Here is a 6,811-nt window from a genome sequence, read left to right as displayed (position 1 = left end):
CCCAAAAAGGAAACACATGATCGTCAAGAAATTAAATATAAGTAGAGCTAAAAGATAAACCTAACTGGACCCCTATAGGCATATAATGTATACTCGTGCGCAATAAGAAATAAAAACTCGAATGGACCCCTATCCAATAAGATCGGTATGTACATATAATAGCTGGGCCTATAAAGATAACCCACCCAATCCTATGTTCAATATGAGTAAAGCGATCATCAAGCCCTATATAATAGAATCCCAAAGAATTAACGGCCTAGAACTATACAACAATAGTTTGTGGCTCAAAATAACAACCTCGAACTGTAGAACGTCACCCTTGGACTGGGGATAAAGTACTCAAAACATTGCACAGTACCCTCGAATAAGAAATTATCATGGAATGTTTTCCATCCTAAGGTATCAACAAAAGGATCCAACCACTGCGTGACTCACTCTCTAATCCTTGTAATAGAACAAACCTTTGGTGATGCGTCAGAGATATACAGATGAATAGATATAATAGAATTTCTAACAAGTCATGCGAACACCTAAATTAAGCCTCAAACTACCACACTAAAGTCTTATATTCCAAATATAAAAGGACCTAGTCCAAACATGAGAAATTACTAAAGGGAAGAGTCTAAGGCATCATTAGCCTATCCTAAACTGAAGTTAACCAAGCTTTCGAACACATCATATATTACAAGTAAATTACATAAGATGTTGTAACACTAAAAACCCCTTACTAGCATGCAACTTTCCTCAAAATAAAGTTGATTAATCCTAAAATATTATATCTAAATTAAAAGAATACATAACTAGGTAGACGTCCCCAATTCACACTAATATTCATGAATTTACACATTCATTTTTAACATAACAAGGAAAAGAAGTTGTACGCTAACTATAGGCCAAGTGTACTCGCTCTAAATCACAAGGTTGAAGCTTTTTCTTTTAAACTGCTTCCAAACACAAAAATCCATGACCAACCAATAGTAGATTCAAACAAGAATTATTGGACCCATACAAGAATTTTAAGAATTGCTCGGTCAAGAGGTCCTAAACCATGCCTCAAACCTGTCTCCCAAAATTGAACACAATTTGGGGATAAGAGAAAAACAATAATAATCATGCAATGATTTATTAATAGATGGGGAAGCGGATTGAAATGAGAATTCACCTCAAATAAAAGTCCACCAACGCGCCTTGTTCATACCACAATGAACCCTCATGAATTATGGAAGCATGGGACTTTAAATCACTCAGTTGTCCCCAAAAAATGCCTAAAAACACCATGTCAATCCTCTGAGGGATAGTTGATCCCGTTTGTCTTTTTAAATACTAACAGACCTCAGATATTTAACGCAGTGGCGAAAAGGAGGGTAATGACTGTAATTCATTACGACTTGACTATTGAGATTGTTGGAGAACCTGCATGGCAGTGGAGATGACCAATAAAGTTCAACCTTTCATCAATATTGAGGCAATAAGTCACGCAATTGCAAAGCATAAAGGTGTATGCCTGTACGAATACTACCAAGGTTCACACCATTAATGAGTGTGGATATGCACTCATTTTATGCTCTTTTATTATGATTTTTTGCACTTGAGTAATAAAAGAGGCTATTTGCCCTTTTAATTATGTTAATTTAAGATATTTACTTCTAGGAAGAAAAATGATGCCCAAAAGTTTATAAGGAGCTGAAACTAGTGGAAATTGAGCCCCATATAATGCACCTGCAGGGAGGAATCACTTTTGCGAAGGTTCAACTCAAAGTCAATGGTCTCTTAATTGACCCTATGAGTGTCGCTTTTGTGAACTAGCCAAAATTGGCACAGATTACTTAATAAATGGGATTATCGGTTTTGCAATGTTCACTTCTGTGAACTCCCATTAAATTTTTGAGGTCTACCCAGTAGGACAAGGGAAAAATGGAAATTTTCAGCCATTGCATCAAACATCACAAAAAGGGGGGCTGGAGATAAAAATGAGGGGAATTTGAAAATATAGAGAAAGACTCATTTTCTTATATTAGAGTTGATTTTTTTTCTTGTTATTAATTTTGGGTTTCGAATTTGAAGGTATGTTTCATCATTATTCATCTTTTTTTTTTAAGATTGTGATTCTAATGCTAATATTGTTTATCCTATATTCTTTCCTTTGTTTTGTATTGCATAAATCGTGGGTGTAATTTCTAGTTGAGATTGGGGTTTTGCTCTAGAAATATATAAATACCTTGGGTTTTTGATCCCTCATTCCATAGGTTTCGTATTATAATTCAATGCTTAACATTAATGAATTGGGTCTAATTTAATTTTTATATTTAAATTTATGAGTTGAGAGTGTCCACTAAATTCTAACATCTAATCTTTATGGGTTGCTTGAAAATGGAACCCATGAAGTGTAAAATATGATTAGTAATTGCATTTTAGATTTGAATCTTGAATTTCAGACCGAAAGGAGAGAATTTAGGTTTTCATTGTTGTTTACAAGGCTTGCGTGAAAGAGAAGTCTATGTTAAGGTATTAGGTTATTTTTTTGAATTATATTATGGAGACTAAAATGAGATGTCCTAAAACAGTTCTTTGAGACTTAAAGGAGATTAGGATTATCCTATGATTTCCTAGCCTATCCACAAGTAAATGAGCATGTGTTGAGATTGCAATGGATCATTGAGTGAGCGTAGAAATTCTAAATTTCCTAATCCTTGAATATCCCTAGCTTGTTTTGTTCTTTTCCCAAAACTATCATTGGGTATCAAATAATTATATTAATTTTGAAATTTTGTATTGTTGTGTTTAGATTCACGTTTGAAGCTATTAGTTATCTATCTTTTGAATCACCTTCAAATTGTTCTCTACGTGATTTGACCTCAACTCTTACTTAGGAATTTTTGTTGACGATGACCATTTACTCTTCTAATTAGCTTTGGAGAGTAATTTTAGCATTATAAAAAATGGTGCTGGTGTCGGGGAACAATTAGGCATATTTAGAGTTTACTTATTTCAATATAAATTGTGAATAGTTGTCTTTATTTTGTTGTGTTGTTTCTATGGCTTCTTATGATAAAGAAAATTTTAGGGGTTGTAATCCCTATGTTAATGACACATGGCCTTGTTGTGAAGAAACGAGTGTAGTAAAACAATCTTGGCTCATGAGCTTTGCCCAAAGTCTTGAAGATAGTGATAAATACTTACATTTAGTGTCTTAATATATGATTGATTTTGAACCTTAATTGGTATTTTGAGACGACCCAACTTGGGTTCGGAATTGATACGTTGGAGGACAATGTGAGATCAAGAATGAGAGCACGTGATGCTCTTCTCCAAAAGGTCAATAAGGATGAAATAGAGTTGAAGCCTCCATAAGAAGGGGTTATGTTTAAAATGGATGAAATCTTGGGCTTTTGCACCTAAAGTTAGCTAATAAAACTCCAAGATGACTAAATCAAAGAAATGATACTAGAGTTGAAAGAATATAAAAATGATATGGAAATTTTAGTACATTTGAAAGTGAGAGTGTCACTAACATGAAGGGCAATAATAATGAAGCTCAATGTTTACATTGCCTTGTGATTCTTTCACTCATGCCCAATGATCCAAATCAAAAGGATGATTCGAAGTTGGGAAATAAATTAAAGTTTTAAAAGTGAAGAAATAAGGTTACTACTTGGAGAGATACTCAGTCGAATGAAACTCTTATCCAATAAATCCTTCGTTTTTTCCTTTAATTTCTTGAAATCTATATGAACCATATCGTCAGGAAGAATATTGATAGATTATCAAGAAAAACTTTCTAGTCATGAGTAAGGGTTGAGGAATTTGTATCCATAACTTGAACAAGATGAAATATGCAGCCTTTAGAAATTATTTTTCTAGCATTAAGACAAGACAAAAACTATCCCTTAGGCATCAAATTCCCCTTTTTCCACTATAGGAAGGGGTCATTTGGAAACTAAAACTTTACCCCTTGAATTTTACAATAAACTAAATCATAAAAAAATAGATTCTATCAATACAAAGAATGACATGAAAACTAAACATAGAAAGCACTACAAGATCAACATGAATGACTCTTTGGAATAAGGACACATGATATTTTATATAAACTCTATTTGCAACAATAGATTTACCAATAGAAAAGAAAAAGGGTGTAATAATACATCGGAGAAACATCAAATTTCATAGCCACATATTGTATCACAAAATAAAATGTAGCACCGGGATCAAGCAAAGCATAAACATAATGATGAATGTCTTTCAACATATCGGTAACAATATCAAGAGAATTCTCTTGATCATGACGAGTTTTAAGTGCGTAGAATCGGTTTCGCTACGTAGAACTTGAACTAAACAACTAAACGGAGATAGCCTACCATATATTCCCTTTTAATTTTTAGATGGACAATATCTCAAGTGTCACCAATTTTACCAAAACTAAAACAATTATCTCTATCAATCCAACATTTTCCCGCATGACTATTGGAACACTTTTGGCCTGCTAGAACAAAAGATCCATTTCCACCACAATATCCTCCTTAAGTCTTAGGTTAAAGCACACATTCTTTTTTAACTTGGGAGTCAGAGGATTAGAGAATCCCAGTCCAGAATACCTTTGTTGGAACCTAAAATGACCTCCATCAAACATTGAATGTGTAAAGTCAACATCACCGATTTTCGTCCTCTTTGCCTCCCTAGACCTTTCCTTAAGCTTCTACTCTTTAATTTTTCCAGAAAGAACCATTAAATGATAAAATTTCATTTCCTTAATGATCATGGTTGTACAACATTCAGTAATTACCATTTTGGATACTCTTGAATAAATTTTCTCATCTTTGACCTGAAATCAGCAACCATAGAAGGAGCATACTTGGAATATTGCATGAATAATAAGGCATAATGTTTCACACTCGTATTCCCTTGATGAAGGTTAATGAATTCAAGTAACTTGGCCTCCCACTTAACAATGAGAACGAATCTATCAAGAAAATAGACTTCAAACCTCTCCCGATCAAGGCGACCCACATCAACTGTCCTCTCTTCCTTTGGTTCAATCAAACTTGAGTGACATCGTTAAGTTTATAAGTGACCAGTTCCATCTTTTCCAATGGATTCACTCCATCATAACCAAATCCTTATACATATTATTTATGAACTATTCGGTATCTTCCTCAACCTTAGAACCATAAAATTTCGGGGGGATTCATTCAATTGAAGCCCCTCACTCTAGCATCCCTAATGACTTGAGCAAATGCTTGAAAAGTAGCTCAAAAATCTACATCAGTCACTTCTTCGGCCAAAAGGTCGGCCGAAACTTGAAGAGCTTGAGGAGATTCTTATTGCATATTCTCGTTGCCATTCCTTCTGGCATGTGCTCTTCAAATGTTCCATATACTGAAAAAGCATTAGATAGATTAGGATAGGTACATACACAGTTAAACTCTATCGCATTAATTTAGAGTGATGAACTAAGTGAAATTTCAAAAATTTCTTATGGCTTCCTATTAACAAATGAGACATGCTTCATACTCATTAACAATACTATGTTTGACGTGGCTTTCGATACATCCTAGGACCTTTCTAAACCTTGTGCTCATAACACAATGTTTGTCACATACAAAATCATGCCTTAGGTGTAACATGGTGTATAAAACCTTGGAAGGCCCTACACAAGTCACTTAGCATACATCATATAAGATATAAGAAATAAAAGATTTTTAAAGTAGAAATCTTATATATATCATAAAAGAATTTGACAAAGCAGAATTCTAACATAGTCTCAAAAATCCCACTAAAATATCATAGAAGTGGTTGAGATGTAATTCATATACCATATACATTATCCAAAAACTATAAATACATAAATCAAGTAAAAGTATTTCGGACCTCGGAACATGAGGATTCACCAACTCGCAAACCTAATAGAATGATCAACTAGTGAGAGGTAGTATCATCATTGTGAATCAATATGTGAGAATACCTTTCGCAAATCATGATCATATTCTTGTGTGAGTAATACTTTCACAAAAACATTGATACATCCATCTAAAACTTCTCTATCATCATAAACATCATTTTCATTTTCATGAGACATTCATAAACTTCAAAAATTCACAACTCATAGGTTCATGGGTTCTTCAAAGTTTCATAGTTGAAAATCATGAATCTTGCATGGGTCAATGTAATTTCAATTGATTATAATGTATTAACATTTAATCATGCATTAAAGTACATAATTAACGATAAAAGTTGAAATTGTTTAAAAGAGATGTATAATTCAGAAGAACCCTGATTTGATTACTAGAATTTGAGATGGAGGAATTAAAAACCTTAGGGACCCTAAAGATGAATAGACTCCATGGGTTAATACCCAAAGGCATTTCTACTAAAAGTTCAAGATAAATGGTGTATTTATGTTCTTGAATGAACCGTAGCTTTTTCTTCTTCCTTTGGTTGGAAGGGAATTTTTGAGAATGAATTTGGTTGGTTTTGAGGAATGGGAGAATGGATTTTAAGTGGTTACTTTTAGGACTTAAAAAATTATATAAGACTTATGATAGAACAAAAAAAATTATAGTATTGGTTTAAAATGTTTTGAAAAAGTCCTAAAATCCCCTTTGAAAATTATTGACTCGGTATACGATTATGATCTACAGGTCAAAGAACCTTCTCATCTGTAAAAGTCAACCATAGGATGAAGAATAAGAACCTTATCTGTAGTCCATTAGAATTCCTATGGTACGCAGACCCAACTTATACAACTCGACTTTGACACTAAAATTTTGTCATGCCTAGGGCCTTTTGGCGGGCCCAATCTCCGACTCATATA

The 6,811-nt window shown here is 33.6% G+C and overlaps 1 long non-coding RNA gene across 2 annotated transcripts; it reads right to left on the bottom strand.

The window, feature by feature from the left end:
• Window positions 1–4,110: 4,110 nt before the first annotated feature.
• Window positions 4,111–6,345, bottom strand: LOC114075643. Of its 2 annotated transcripts, none has more exons than XR_003576047.1 (2): window positions 5,869–6,345; window positions 4,111–5,376 (listed from the first exon to the last, which is right to left on the bottom strand). It is a non-coding gene; the product is annotated as an uncharacterized LOC114075643 (long non-coding RNA). The 2 variants fall into 2 exon arrangements; XR_003576048.1 differs by having other exon boundaries at window positions 5,963–6,345.
• Window positions 6,346–6,811: the final 466 nt, after the last annotated feature.

This window comes from Solanum pennellii, chromosome 1, assembly GCF_001406875.1.
Source record: "Solanum pennellii chromosome 1, SPENNV200".
Taxonomy (NCBI): Eukaryota; Viridiplantae; Streptophyta; class Magnoliopsida; order Solanales; family Solanaceae; genus Solanum; species Solanum pennellii.
This window is presented reverse-complemented; position numbering and strand designations above follow the sequence as displayed.